General features: G+C 34.5%; 1 long non-coding RNA gene across 1 annotated transcript; it reads left to right on the forward strand.

Moving 5' to 3' along the window:
* Nucleotides 1-513: 513 nt before the first annotated feature.
* On the forward strand, nucleotides 514-12,613 carry LOC145693908 (uncharacterized). The gene is made up of 3 exons (XR_014132846.1): nucleotides 514-649; nucleotides 9,489-9,656; nucleotides 12,493-12,613. It is a non-coding gene; the product is annotated as an uncharacterized LOC145693908 (long non-coding RNA).
* The last annotated feature ends 4,153 nt before the right edge of the window (nucleotides 12,614-16,766 follow it).

Below are 16,766 nucleotides of genomic sequence, written 5' to 3' on the forward strand. Positions count from 1 at the left end.
ATGGTTCACGATGTATACCAAAATGCACCTCATTCATGATCTCGTCTTAAGAGATCAGAGAGATCCAAAATATATTATTATAACATAGTAAGTTGTTATCATCAAACATTGATCTCATTCTCAGAATCAAAGTGTAGGAAGATTTAAATACCTTTCATGAACTTATTTTTATTCGAATGACTTGTATTTTAATTAGCACTGTTAATTATCATTTTCCAATCAAAGAACAAAACTGTCTTTGAATCGAAACAAATTGTACACTAGTTCATATTTAACGACACGAAAGTCTACACGTGGGAGATGTGGGACATTCATATTCATTGAAATTGTCAAACCAGGTTAATTGGTGTCACAATTGAAGTGTGAAATGAGAAATTTCCTTAAGGAATTATGCTTGGAATAGGTCTATTAAGAACTTATTTGCAATATCGATAATTAATCTGAAAAAAAGGTGATGATCCATTGTATTGAAAGAGACTTCAAGTGCCACATTACATTCCTGACGTTATATAAGAGCTTTCAAATTAGATTAGGCCTAACAGTATCAGAATGGCTTCCAATGCTTGGATCGCAGTTTTAGGTCTCATAGCTATTTTATATATACCAATAACCCTAGGTGCGCCACAGGACTTTCAAAATTTAATGGAACGTAAGTAAACATTTAGACAACTAATACGGTAATTAAATAGCATGATATTCACTGCGTATAAAAGGAAAAGGTGACTCTTACTACTAAGATATGCTAATATGTTAACACAATTTTTACTTCTCACTAAACATATTACGGTTTACCATTATTACCAACATTTTCCACAAGACGAATGTACATTTTGTACGATGCTGCAAACTAAATTGCATGAACTCCTATTACATCTCTATGACAAAAAAGGCGATTTATTTTATAGAGGTTGGCCGCTTCTTAAATAATAATAGCTTGACTTTCTTTTCGAATATGTGAATTGTCTTCTATAGATGCTCCTTATCAGCATGAATATACAGTTTACATTCTGTAAATTATCTTCAGTACACAATATGATCACCAGAACATAATATGATTATCATATCTTTCGCCAATGTCTGTGGAACATGATCAAAAGTTCTACACAAATTTTCCTAATATAAAAACCAGCTACATTGTTCATAAACGTTCATACATACATTTCCTCCAAGCCAGTGTCCAATTTGTATGCCTTCTCTTCATAAATTACAAGTTTGGTTTCAAGGGAAACAACATTAAATTTTAGAAGTATATTACAAATCCTAATTCACTCTTAACTGTAAATTCACGCCATCTACATATACAGGGTTAGAATTACGGTAAATTAATTAGAACCAGCTCCCAGGATTCAGGGTTTCTCGTCCGTAATCTTGGTGTACTATGAGATAATAGAAGGAAAAGATTTAAGTAAAACATGTGTGGAAATTCGAATATTGTGTTTCCAGAGAAAGAATGTTGGAAAATAGTAACAATTATACTGAAATAAAAAAACGAATTAAATTCTGTCTCAAATTTAAACAAGCGATATGAAGCCTTTATTATATAATGTAAGACCAACACTTAGTATGATCAGCTACATACAAAATATCACGCTACGTCTCGGTGGGGAACAGGGTGTTCTGAACAGGATGTGTTCATGCAATAAGAATGAGTCTTTTACGAAGGTCCATGGCGCCTTCATCATTGGTTAGCATCCCATAAACCATTTCCGAAAAGAGCAGAAAACAACACTACACCAGAAGACGCTGCTGCTGTGTGTTTGTTGGATTGCTCGCAACATCGTGTATCGGGAACTTCTACCAGCTAGGCAGAACATCAATGCATCTGTGTACTGTCAGCAATTGAGCCTTGTTCAAGAAACACTAAAAACTCTGGAAGCAGCACCTCTGAAACGCAAAGGGGTCTTCCTGTTACGGATCAACCCTAAGCCCTACGTAGCTAGGATGACGCGGAACACGTTTTTTTTCGCCTTAAATGGGAAACACTATTGCATCCGTCATCCTACTTGGAGATTGCACGGTCCAATTATCACCTAGTTCGTCCCTTGGACAATAGCATTATAGGACGCCAGTTCAAATCACTAGTTGAGCTGCAGAATACACTTCTTCGCTTCACGGCCCACCAAGGTCTACAGTGATAGAATCCATGGCCTTCCAGAACGTTGGCAGGAGGTCGTCAATACTGATGGGGATTATTTTGATCTTCCAGGTACGCGTTAGGTGACATATCGATAGAAAATTAGTGAATTCGATTTTTTTTGAGCATATAGGGCACAGACTGATTTTATAAATAAACTACAATTTCTAAACGAACCACTAGCAAATCGACCATTAGCAATATAATGTAAGATGTGAAAATTGTTTTAAAACAATAATTTCTTTAAAGATAACAACATAGGTGAAGAAACATATTCTGCCCTAGATCAATGTAAAATGTGACCCTTCTTATCAACATCTACTGGTGTTTCAAAGAAAGTATCATCTCTAAGGTGAGCTTGCAGCACTTCTTTCAGCCGCTACTCTCAACTGACGGTAACTTTGACACAAAATAAATAAATATAGCTAAAATGTAGGCTAGTTGAATTTGAAGAGGGCTATACGAACGATAAGTTCCAAAGAGTATTTAAAAATTCCTATTATTCGTTAAATGGTATTAAAGAAGGATAACAATATCGAATACATTCTAAAAGGAATGCAATAAAAAATACGTTCTATCACGAAACTAAATCCAAAACATTAAAAGATAATATAATTTATATTAAATATGATTTTCAATTTTCAACAAATATTAATAACAAATTCAATATTAATAACAAATATTAATATGTGATATGAACAATAATATAAATAATTATCAAAAATACTACATATTCCAATTTAACTAACAACAACATTAGGTCAAATAGAATACAAAAGTTTTAGATTTAATTCACAGTTAAATTTTCAATTTAATTCAAATGTTTTTTTTTATTTTATTTGACTTTGATTGCCGAAACATTCAATAATTTCTTAATTGCAATTACAGAACTTAATGCTTTAATTAGGGAGTCGTGAGCTTCTCAAAAATCAAGCCGTTAAATGCTAAATGGACCCGACTCACTAAGAATTAACAATGTATTTCCGACATTAACTCACAAGCCAAAGCCGCGGGTATTTAATGACAATCTATGGAAACTAATCAAGACTCAAATGGTCGCATGATTAGTCACCATGATTCTAATTTAGATTCCATGAAATAATGATGTGCGGGAAAGAAAATATCATCTAAGATGGCGGATTGGATGTTAATGCTTCGTCGCGCAGGAAATTGTGGGATAGATATGGTTGCGCTCACTAAAGTGCAAAGGTACATTAAACAAAGCGGTGAACTAATGTAGGCTGAATTTTCTTGGGGCGAAGGACAAGAATAAATAATAGCATGAAGAGAAAGTGAAAATGTTTTAAGTAAGGAATAAAATAGAGATAATAACAGTTATAACTAGAGAGCGGATCACCTTTTCTAAAAGTGTAGTTGTTATAACAACCAAAGTTCAAAATATGTATTTCCGGGCATAAACGAACTGAAATGAAGACACTTCGTTGTACGTTTCTCTCGAATGTTGTACCTTTTTTGTTAGATTATTAGAACTTCCTCTTTTTGTACTTTTTAAACCTTAAGCTCGTTTATTGGTCCATTTCTCTCTCTTTTTTAAACTTTGGACAGAAAAGTATGTTTTATTTTCAATCTAGTTTACACATAACATTCCATAAAGTAAGATGCAGTGTTAACTTACTTGCTAGGGATAAATTTGAACTGAAACCGGACTTAGAAAACTTTGCAACATCAACTGAATTTATTGTTCATGTGCTTACAAGATATGAACCACTGGTTGCCGTTGATGTCGAAAAACATTTCTCCACATACAGGGCTCTCCTGAGCTCCAAGGGATAGAAATTAATATTCGAAAACATAAAAATGATAATAATGTTGTGCAAAATCAAGTATGAACAGTTCCTGAAAATCCAGTAGTATGTAACGGTTTCTCAAGTCACAATATTGTTAAATCAAACATTTTTAAATACAGAGTTGGTTTTAGCCACAATTTTGTTACCAGAATGTTGATTGTTGTTCAAGTTCGGGATTAAATAAAATTATTTTGCAATTTATGTCAAATGACTAAAGCCAATATTTTAAAAATATTTGCTGGTGTAATGAATAAAGAATTTTCGTGTAACTGTATAATATAGCACTTAATAATGATACCTTGTTAGCACATTTTTGCACGTTTTTGAATGATTTTTCGGCCCCTTTTATTACCTTTTCCTACCACATTTTTGCACCTAAAATCCGGTTCCTAGTTATAACAAATAATATGTAACGTAGGCGTGTTAGATGTATCTTTTGCTACTTGATGGGAAGGGGTGGGAGATGATAAATAGGTGTATTATAAGAACTTAAAATTAATATAAAGTGGTTGGGAAAATATAAATGCAGAGAAGTAACGACGCTGATGAGGGATTCATTTGGGTGTACGGGTTGGAAAAGAGAAGAGAAAGATACGTCGGGCCTCCTATGGTGTTAAGTAAGGGTCGTAATGGAACTTCTTTCTTGCGTATCTTCGGAAGGCCATAAATCCTTGGTGGTATTGAACCGGAAGGTTTAAGCCTCTTCTTTTCATCTCCACGTACAACCTGACCAAGAAATTAACAGGACTGCTACAGCCACTAACAGGAGAGTGTACATACCATATCAGAAACTCCAGCCAGCAATGTGCTCTCCTCTCTCTCCAGTAATAGCGAACTTCTATATGGAGCACTTTGAACACAAAGCGCTAGAAACAGCAACATACAAACTAAAGTATTCTAGAGATATGTAGACTACACATCCATCATATGGCCCCATGGCAGACAGAAACTCGACGAATTGCTGCAGCTTCTGAATTCTATACACCGCAACATCCAGTTCACAATGGAAACAGAAACAGAAGGAAGACTCCCGTTCCTGGACGTATACTCGTATACAAGAAGCCAGATGGAAGTCTTGGCCATTCAATCTAAATGAAACACACGCATACTGATCTCTACCTCGATGCGACCAGTTTTCATTATCCTGCACAGAAAATGGGGGTGTTAAATACTCTACTACACAGAGTATACCAGATAGCAGATCCAGATAATATAAACGCAGAACTGTCTCACCTGGAAACGGTATTCAAATTCAACGGATATTCGTCGAAACAGATCAAGACAGCCATGAGAAAATACAGTCGCAAAAATTGCACCACGAAAGAGGACAACACGACAGACAAAGAAAGTATTGCATTTATTACATATATGGCAAAAACCTCCAACCAACTAGCAAGACTATAGAAGAGATTCAATTCAAGAATGTACACTGCTCTCCACCGGAGATCAGGAGTTTACTACCAACTGCAAATGACCCATTGGAATTAAAGACACCGGGCATGTATAGGATCACCTGTGAATGTAACGCCACTTACATAGGGGAAACATTGATGACAAAATTAAAGAACACCAGCGACCCACCAGACTTAAACATCCTGAAAAATCGGCAAGAGCCGAACACTGCATACAATACAATCATACGGCCATGTGGGACGAAATTGAAGTACTAAAGAAAAGCAAAAAGTTCTGGGACATGAAAATATATGAATCTCTATTCATCCGTACATACAAGCCATCTATCAACAGAGACGACGGTTATCATCCACCTGACATCTGGATCCAGCTTCTCAGTACAAAAAGAACCATCAGCCAATCAGAGAACAGTTTCCACCAGCAAAGTCAAAGCACGCCATTGGCCAACAAAAACAGCCAATAGAAATACAGCAATTCCAAAAGACTACAATATAAATTGTCTGACCAGCACACTCGAACACACGGCTCTGAAGATGTTGCCGCTGTATGGTAACGAAAGCTCAGCACAGCAACACTCACTCTGACAGCAATCCCGAGAACATTGGATTAACAACAATATCTGCTTTGTAAATAAAGTCTCTTAATGCTTCTTGTTTAACAGGAAATGTAAATCCATTTAAGTTAATGGTGGAGAAACTAAAACTATACATAAAGATAAACATAAACAAAAATAAGGTGAAGCAAAAGGGCGAACACTGCATAAATGGATGAAATGCAGGCTACAATATAACAAGGAAGATAAGTATAAGTCGTAGCCAACAGGGGTACCAGCTTTCAACTTTTTCAAAGTGGCCCGGGTTCGGGCACCTGAAATTTGGGTAACATCGAAAGTAAGGCTTCCTTTACAATTTTTTGAAACTCCACTAAGTTTTTTTGTATAATATGGGAAGTTTACATTTTTCGGATACAGGGGAACTGAGATCATATTCACTAGCAGAGTCACTGGTAAGGGGTAGGACATTCATGTGAAGGGTGATGTTTGACTCTGCAACAAAGTGCACGTCAGATTGATTATCATGGTAAATGTGTGCACTCGGATCAACTTTTAAATTCTTTACTAACGGTTAGTCATTTAACTGAGCAAGTTATCCTTCCTGGATAATGTCCTGGGCGCTGGAATCAGAATTAGATGAGGCTACTACAGTAGTTTCCCAAGGGACAGGAACTTCCTGATCGGTGGAACGAATACCTTCCATAGGTGGGTCGGGGCGAATGTCAAGATCGTGGTATGTTTCAACTGCTGGAACATCATGACTTGAAGATGCCTCAGACCGAGCAGAAGTAAGCAGAGGAAATTCCGTGTAGTTATCAGTATGCACAGCTTTTTTGGCAGGTGGTAACTTTTAACTAGCTTTTAACTAGCGGATTAACTTTGAATTGCGGAATTGCGGGGGCACTCTTGAACAAAATGGTCCTGTGAATTGCACTATGCAGAAGTTTGAATTTGTCCTGAGTAACTACAAAATAACCTTAAATAAGTAAAAAAAATGTACTCCAGTGTGGGCGCGAACAACCAACCTTTGGATTACTACCTGCGTGCTCTAACGACTTGGCCACGAAGGCGATGAAGAAAATGTCGCTTGTATAGGGATAAATTGTTGAAGTCTTTTGAATTTGGCTAATCAGAGTACTCCTTGAACCGCGTATATTTGACGATAACTATTTGGGATCAGACAAAATCCAAGTAGATTTATAACAAAATGACGAGTGTATATTTATTTTATTTCTGGTTCTTCCATATTCATTTTCGGAATGATCGGTGACAATTGCCATCTATAAAAGTTGATGCGTTTGTTGCTTATAGTACACAATCGCTTAGAAAAAGAAGCATCAAATGCATTAAGCGTGGGAAATGTATGTAGAACACCTAAATGTAGCATGCCTAGCAATTCGTGTGCTCTTAACGTATCTGAAACACAATGTAACTAAAGGACGTATCTAGTACATGAGAGATATATGTCTCAAGTAACGACATAAAAACAAATGACTGTTAGATTATGAAACTAAGCCAGGTATATAAATGCTATACTTGTCGTACATAGTTGTAAATATCAATTAGGTGCAACAAGTACCTAAAATTTTGAGTAGTACATACTTAGCATATGAATATCATACGTGCCAAGTGTCCGGTACCTAAAAGTACCGGGAACACCTACTACATGGCCTTTTACGTAGGAGTTTTATATGTTATCGTTGGAAACTTCAGTTGGTAGTATTGGTGGTACAAAGCTTCACTCCAAAAAGAACAAACCTTTGGCATCGTTTCTTGGGACGGAGCGGAAGCAACATTCCTGAATTCGTGGATGAGTCACTGCTGTTGTCCAAAGAAACATTCTTTATTTCCAATGTTTCATTCTGTCGACCATCGTCTCTCTTTCGCAGTTCGCTCAACATTTTTGTAATTCTGCAACATTAAGAAAACACCCACAAACGCAAAAACTAATTTAAAATGGTGAACAACATGACTAACCTCTGAATTAGAAATTTTATGCAAACATTCATTTTTCGCACGAAATTAAACAACTCAGAACTTTGTGTTTTCTCAGTAAATATGCCACAAATAGAGAAAGGGCAGTGTTCCAACCTAACAACTCCTGGAATAAATTCCTGCTGTTGATATATTGGCACATGCACATTTGTTGGTTTATAATTGTGAAGCAGATATTGAAGCATACTCGACCTCCACAGTTTCAAATGTTTCCAATTTTCTACTACACAAACCAAAGGTTGTACGACAATAGTGCATGCTTGATTGAAGACCCCGAAGGGTATAGGCTTAACTGAATACAATTAAAAAGAATATTGCTGTTCCACGATATATATTAGCACTTTTAAATAAATGTAGAACTCTGTTATGAAATATGAAAGGATATTGATGGAATAGTAGAGTTTCAAATCTTTCTTGTCTACTGTCAATCTATATCCATTTCTCAAAACATTTTTGAATTGTGATAAATTTGCATAAAACACTTTGTACAGTATGATATTATGGTTTATCGTTCACATACTTTGATTGACATTTCTCCTGTTTACTTCATAAATATATATGTAAATAAATAATAAGAATTAATCTTATCATGCTGCATATATTACTTCTAATATTTTTACATACGAAATAAACTGGATAAAATTCAAGAAACATTTATGAAGGTGTAATTCAATCAATGCTACTGTTGCTCTTTGGAGTGAAGTTAAAGCGTTCCAAAGTTATATTCCCTCTAAATTCCGTAATAAAAATTCTGGCAACTGAAGCAAATTATGTAATATTTTTATTTCTTACTTCTGTTCTTTATCCCATATTTCTAATTTACTTCTTTGTGATATTATGAAACATAACTATTCACAAGAAATGTATAAGCACTGTTTTCTCCTGTGTAAAGCTTCTAACGTTTGAAATACATGAACAAAACTGAAACGTCTTACCCATAATTCTATCTTTTTGAAAACGTATTCAAAATGACCCATTTACTTGGTAGCTAAACAAAAAACTAGGTATGAAGTGACAGTCTTTCTTCAAAAAAGTAACATAATATGGTATTATTTGATAAACAGAAACTTGTAGTACGAGAAGTAGTCAATGGTTGTGAGAATTCTTGAAAATACATTTCTAATGCAAATCGATATATTTCGTGTATAAGGAGTAACTATATTTTTAAGAGTTCCTAGAAAGTAACAATCCTAGTAAATAGCGAAATTTAAAAAAAAAAAACATTTCTATTATTTTTATTGGGAAGTTGTATTTTTAAAGATTTAGTGTTCATCTATGAAACGAGAATTGTTAAACGTCGAGAAATAGTAAAGAAAACAAGTAATTAATATAATATACAGCGTTTACAGTGTATACTGTAATGGAAAGTGTAATTTGTTTTTATTAGTAAAAAATATACAGATTCAAATACTTAATAATAGTTATATTTGATAGGAAATGTATTACATGAAACGTAAACGAAAGAAACTTATTTTCATTAATGTAAGCAATTAAACTGCTGACCTTATCACTGGGGTGTAAATACAATAACGAATCAATATTATATTCTACTGATAAATTAGATATATTTTTGTATTTCTTGTAGTACCACGCTGTGGGCCAAAAAGGATATATCGCAAGACTCTACGCTGTGAAAATCTCTGCGATTTTGTTAAACCATGCATTACCCCACGTGATAATTGCTATTGCAAAGATGGATATTTGTATGATCGTCATTCAGATGACTGCATACCCCAGAGTCAATGCCTTATACGTAAGTAAAATATAATATTTGATTTTTAATTGGCATCATTATATATATATATATATATATATATATATATATATATATATATATATATACCTCTTAAAGTCCTCGTTTGGATTTTACACAATAAGCCCTCGTTTCGATTTGGCACATTATGCATTTTCATTTCTTTTTCATGTTTGTGCTTAAATCTTGTAGTAATAAACTCATTTTATTTATTTACATGTTACCATTAAAACATTTTTCTTGCATACTAAAATCTCGCGCATTGTACAGGGGCGTAGGAGTGAAATGTGCACATCATTCCTACGTCCTTTTACAAATTCTAAGCGCGTATTTCCTGTAAACTCATGCACAAGTCTTTAAAAATACTTATTTATGTAATAACTCTTGTTTATATTTCGTAAGTAGTCCTATGTACATATTTTAACATAGTAGCTTCAAGTAATTACTTATTGAAAATATTTAGATTGGAGCAAACGGAATAATCTTGTCACTCAATACTTATTCAGTATTTCACTCCGACAATAAATGCGCACATACACAATCAAATATAAATTAAAGGTCACGTCCATAGACAATTGAATATTATGGTTTATAATGTGAATGGAAGGATTTGAAATATATCCCCGGTAAGATGTATAGATACACGCAGTGGTGAACCACAGGGGCAGGCAGGGGGCTATTCATACATTAATATCATATCCATGCAATATAGAAAAAAAGTTATATATTGTAAGGTCCCACTTGCTTATCTTTAGAAACATCTAACATGTGCTACCATTTAAAAACTACAAACACATACACTTTACTATGAAGTACTTCAACTGCAGACGACGGAGAAGATAGAGGCAGAACTGATCACATGATTACGTAAAAATAGCCATATCACCGCCTTCCCCTAGAGCACCTACATAACTGAAAGTGTTTCATGGAGAGACATCAGTTTCCACTCATCCAATTCCCTTTCTGGGCTTGCAGTGGAGCCTAAGAAGTACCTGATCCCAACCTAAAGCCTGAGCTTGCAGTGGAACTAACCGTTCCTTTTACTCTTTTCTTAGAGTGGAATTAATAGTTCTTTTTACTCCTGGTTTGCAGTGAAGCCTTGTGGGAAATTTTACCTCTCTGGTTGCAGAGAAGCAGCGAGTGTCCTACACCCTCCCACGTAGTTTGCTACTGCGGAATCCTTCTCGAGACCGACAGTTGGGCGGGACATGTTGTAATATTTTTGTAGAATATTTTTATAAAGAATTTCGTAAACAAAAAATTGTTAGTTGGAAAGAATTCTTGACTGTTATTTGTTCTACTTACTTCTGCAGAAGCAAAGCTTTACAATACCTATAAGTGGCCTTCCAAACGAACATTTGTGGTTGCGCCACTGGATACAGGAGGAAAGTGAAATTAAGAGTGCCAGGGTAAACGGGAACGTCACGGAAATGGTGTAGAAATGAGTAAAGAATGCAAGAATTTTACTTTCTCTCAATACTTGAATTAAAGTCCCTTCATTTTGCCGCTCCTATGCATTCCTCGTTTCTTTTGAATATTTCCCACAAGTATTCCCACAAATTTCCCACAAGTACAGTTTCAATGAGGTTTTCTTCCACCATATTAGATTTAAGAGAAACTGTATGTGGCTTAATAATAAGTGTTGTCTTTTTTCTATTTTCATGAAGTAATTACATAATTGAGATATACTTATCAAAGGCTGTTCTTAGCAAAGAGAAAACATGTTTATGAAAAGTGTTTAGACACTTTTCTCTGCTTTGGATATTCATGGGTTGAACTTAAACGGCATGAACTATGTCAGTGTTTCACTTATAGATTGCACACTAATATGAATCGTTTCTTTTTTAATGTTAAGTTTTACCACCCTAGATCATACCGATGGATCTGAACTTGGACTTCAATTGTCTAGAGAATATTACTAATAATGTCAGTGACTCATAAAAACACTTGATTTTATCCTTAGGAGTCTTTCTTATGTTAGCAAAAGTGAACTAAAAATTAAGTTGGATCGCACGGGGTATGATCACTCATGTACAAATAAAAGTCAAACTCATTGCAGCGATATAGGAAGAGCTAGCCATAGAATACGTATTTAAGTTCATACTCCTCCCGTGTCAAGCCCTTTAAAAGTAGTAGAACATTAAGCAGGATAAGATTTATTTAATGTCAAACACATTCAAAATTATGACAGCTAGGGATTCGTGGACAAATATTATTTCATTTGCTCTTAAATGTATATGAGAAAATCTCCTTAACTGCTTCATAACAGACATTTCTAAATATTTATGCATGCATATACTGCAAAACATCTTAACAAGCTTCGAGAAACTGAATAATAACACAGGTACAAAACCAAAGATGATCAGTCGGCAACAGGATCAGCGACGTTACCACCGGAACACTATGCAAATTATTGGACACCATTCATGGGTTTATTTCACCCTTTTGGGCGGCGTGAGCTATGAAACTATTTTTTTTTTCATACGAATCCGTATGAAATTGTCGAGTATTTCAAAGTATAGAATATAAAAGAAACACTAAACTAGATATATCTCCTATTGAAGCATTTAGTTAAAACTTGAACGCAGGTACTAAGAGATTTGGTTAAGTATTGTTTCCACATATAAAACAATGAATCTTAAAATGTTCAAGTCGTAAAAAATTTTTCTGAACGAATAAATTATACTACACTTCATCTATGAGTGCGCCTTTATATCGATTATTATTATTATTATTATTATTATTATTATTATTATTATTATTATTATTATTATTATTATTATTATTATTATTATTATGGCCTAAAATCTGAAAATGACCAATTTTTTTATTGCAGCTAAAATGAGACTGTACTCTCCTGGTAAATGAGGAATACCTTAAACGTTTCCTAGGAAATGATCGAGGAACATAGTGAAGAAGATGACATTGTAAATAAAAAAGATGTATATGTTATGAAGATAAATTAAAGTGATGATTTTGGCATTAAATGTGTGTACATTCTATTTCCAAAGATCCTTTTATTTGTTTGTCCTACACTTTACAATGAAGACCACTAAACTTGTAAAGAGTAGTCTGCCTTTTAAACAGATTAACTTGCATTACTCAGATGTATTGTATATTATGTAGATCAAACAAAAATGAACATAAAAAGCAAATTCGGAATTAAGAAATTTGCAACTTTCTAAGCCATATCATCAGAAAAAACGAAGAAATTTCGGGATCAATTGCTTGCTGGGTGTGGGTCACAGAATTAGAGGTACTATATAAATGAATTTACTGATATGTGCGTTTTGTAAAATTTATTTGATTCTAAACTTGGAATTTTATAATTTCAAAATTTAAATAAAAAATCAAAATAAATCTACATATCGTTCACAATACAAATACAATCTCTTACGAGTCAGAACTTGCAGTATAATGTTAATAACAAGTGAAATTGATTTTCAATATAAATCATTATGTTTATAAACTCTATAATGTCATCAAGAAATAAAGGCATTTGTTAATTTTAATCTGATATTCTAAAATATATATTTCAGTTATAGTTGAAGACAGACTGACTTTAGTACTAACTAAGTTTCTGTTAGATTTTCTAATTTGATTTCTAGGATATTTTATAGTTTTTGCTGCTCAGTATTTCATTTTTTTCTTCCATATATATTAAAGTAGAAGTATCACAACAGTCAACTCTTTCAGAATATTTCAAGTTACTTAAGACTATAATTTTCTTCCTTTTTGCAATAATTGTCTTCCTTTTGAGATTCATGCTTTGTGAGAGACTTCGTCCCTTTTCGACAACTTATATGTGCTGACAAATAATGGGTAAGGTCTGGAAAATTATGGGGAACTGTGCTTGGTTAAAATTTCCACCTCCATTCAGAATTCAACTTTCCACCTCCATTCGATGTCAAAATTAAACTTTCTCTTCTTTCAAAATAAACGTATCAACTTGCAAGAAAGAAGTCAGAGATGATAATCACAAATTTTAATATTTCGCGACCACAGGCTGTCTTTTTCTCGGCTTTGCTTTATGAAATAAATTCTCATCCTTTGTTGAAGTGGGAAAATGCTCACCGGCAACCCTCCTGCTATATCCTGATCCACAACATGCGACAAAACATGAGGATATTGTTTACTAATTTTGTTGTTAAAATTATAAGGATTATTCCAACATGTAAGCCCAAAGAAGATGTGGGTGGGGGGAAGATTTGTCTAAGAAACATTTTATCCAATATGGGTCTTATTTAATATTCTGACTGCAACTGATAGTGTTAGTCAGAAGACTGAAAAACTTGCTAATGCGAGAATGGTAAACCTTGAGAATAATTATAACGATTGTTGTTCTCAGGTTTCAGACATCGATGTTGATCAACCCGAAAAAAATATGAATTGATTGGAAAGTATTTAGGATTTTGGATTTAGATTTCTGGGCTTTCATCATCTAAGGTCATTTAGCCTGTGATGTTTGAGAAAGGACGTACTCGGCGAGTCTATGGTTCGGGGAAAGTAAAGTAGGAAAGGATTGGGGGAGGAAAGGAGAGGCATGGGACCTATAAGATAGGTACTGTGCTCCGCAACATAATGTTCCCATATACTGTAACTTCCACATTTTCATTAATAACTCAGGTTTGTTAATATGTTTTCTTTTCTTTGTGCTTTACTTAACAAAGCAGTGTAGTAACGAATAATTATTTATAATTGTGGAGAAAAAGAAAACAAAATATGGAAATTATAAGCAATAAAACCTTTATTCTTATGATACTTTAGTCTGTCAAATAATTACGCGAAGAATGTCCAGCGGGAGATTAGAGGGAAAATGATTCGCACGGTGCATAGGTATTAGAAACACTCACTAACATGTCAAGTTATTGAAAAGGAACACGAACACGAAAAAAAACTACGTATTTCTGGGCTGAATTATGCAATTCACACTTCATGCACAGTTGCTATGTGCAAAATCAATCAATATGTTCAGCTGAAACTACTTAAATAGGGAAAAGCGACTTTTTAAAACTTTAAGTGTAAAGCTTCGCTTGGAGGTATTCATTAGCAATATTACGATGTATCCTTTCATAAGCTGTCTCGGTGGTGAAGCGTCTTAAACAGTGATTTCGAAGTTCTAGCATGGCAAGCCGGCACTTCTAATCTGCCTCCAGGAAGGCTTTATTCTCAATATATGAAAACATTGCTTGAAAGTGCTTGCAAAACAAATTCAGAAGAACTGTCACGTTTAAAGCTCCATTTACCATTTCAACATTTATTTACGAAGACGCTAAAATGTAGAACGTTAACATTGTTATAATGGAAACAGATTTCTGAATTGAATACCAACCATAAACCACAAGTCCAAAATGAAAATCATTCATGTTCCTGATACCTATTGTAATATATATGTATATGTACAGAAAGAGAGGAAGAGGAAGAGAGAGAGAGAGAGAGAGAATCTGAGAGAGGGAAAAACAATATATGTTGTATTTTTAATTATAACATAAAAAGTTATTTTAATCCATAATTTCAATTGCTATAGAGTGATTTGAGCGCTTGAAGCGACTAGATGTTCAGAAAGCTTGTTTTTTTTTGACGCGTTTCGAACTAATGTCGCAAATAGTCCGATGCTTTATAATATGCGCCAGAGAAATCAATATATGTTTTTAGCAGGATAGTGTCCCTTGCACTTCTACCCTTTGCTTGTGTAAATGGTCTAAAAATAATATTTAGTTGATTTTGAGTTTAGCGTGGATTCCGAACGACATGAGCTTACATCGGGAATCGAACCGGGCCGCTTAAGTCAAAGTTGCGTCTGCTAACCGCTTAACCAAAGAGGTATTCGGTATGAAAACAGAATACAACACATTATCTCATATTACTTCATCGATGGATTTCTGTTTTGTGGTCTGTTATTTCTGGACACTGTAGCGAAAATGTAATTGCTATTGGAGTTTGAAAAATACAAATAATAAAAATAATAAAAACGAAATCCGGAAATTGATTTCTACTCCAATTTGTTGAATTCTTCAGGCTGGAGAGGTGCAGTGTCCAGAATTTGACACGAGACTGAAATCAATCTTATACATCAGGCTGCCATCGGGACTGTGGACACAGATGTCGGAGCACTAAATAATCGTAATACCAATTTCCTATAAGATACAGTTCAAAACTGCGGTGAATTTTTCTCCATGATGCTGGGAGAGTAGTAGAAAATTAACGGTTCTACGCCACTGAGCTGGTACCCATTTAGTCAGTTCCGTCTGAAGCCGAGTACGAATTTACCAGTGCCTCCTGATACTCAATATCAGAAGACGAGCTGAGAAATTGAGTCCTCTGTTATAGAGGTGTAATCGTTCTCGTTCCCTTTAATGACCACGTTTTACGGGTGTATTCGTTCTCTTTTCTGAGCACTTTTCAATCCCTATATAACTTAGCAGAGAATACATAAGGCCCGTACGTCCATGGCCCGCGTACCGTCCACCTATGTAAAACTGAACAGCCCGAAAACTCGTTCTCTTTTATTACTATATTTTAAGGGTGTATTCGTTCACTTTTATGTCAACTGTTTTCAATCCCTATTTTAACATAGCGGAAATTACTTTATACAATGCACACATAATCGAAATAGATATTACCCAGAGACTACGAAAATAGTAGAGCTAATAAAAGACTATAACCGCAGTTTCCACCCCTATTTTAACATCGCAAAAATTACATAAGATTATGATCACATAGACGACGAACTCATTCCTATGTAACATAACACAGAATATTAATATAACAGAGAATAAGAGGGGTGTAATCGTTTCCTTTTACGAGCACTTTTTTTCAAGTCCCTATTTTAACATAACAGAAATTACACAGAGAATACGAACAACTATTTGAGAAACCCCCTATGTATAAAAGAGTATAATCCCTTTTAATCCCTTTTTAATACAGCAGAGAATATGAACCAATAACAGGAGTGTACTAGTTCCCTTTCATAAACCCATATGTAACATAGCAGAAATGACACAAGCGTTCATCTAGTACTATATGTTCCAAAAGCACTGACCATCGAGGACAATGGACAAATATTTAACACCGAATAACTCAAAAACGGAGCAGCTTTTGGAGGTAGTG

The sequence above is a fragment of the Thermobia domestica genome, chromosome 9 (genome assembly GCF_964235325.1).
Source record: "Thermobia domestica chromosome 9, izTheDome1.hap1.1, whole genome shotgun sequence".
NCBI classification, from domain to species: Eukaryota; Metazoa; Arthropoda; class Insecta; order Zygentoma; family Lepismatidae; genus Thermobia; species Thermobia domestica.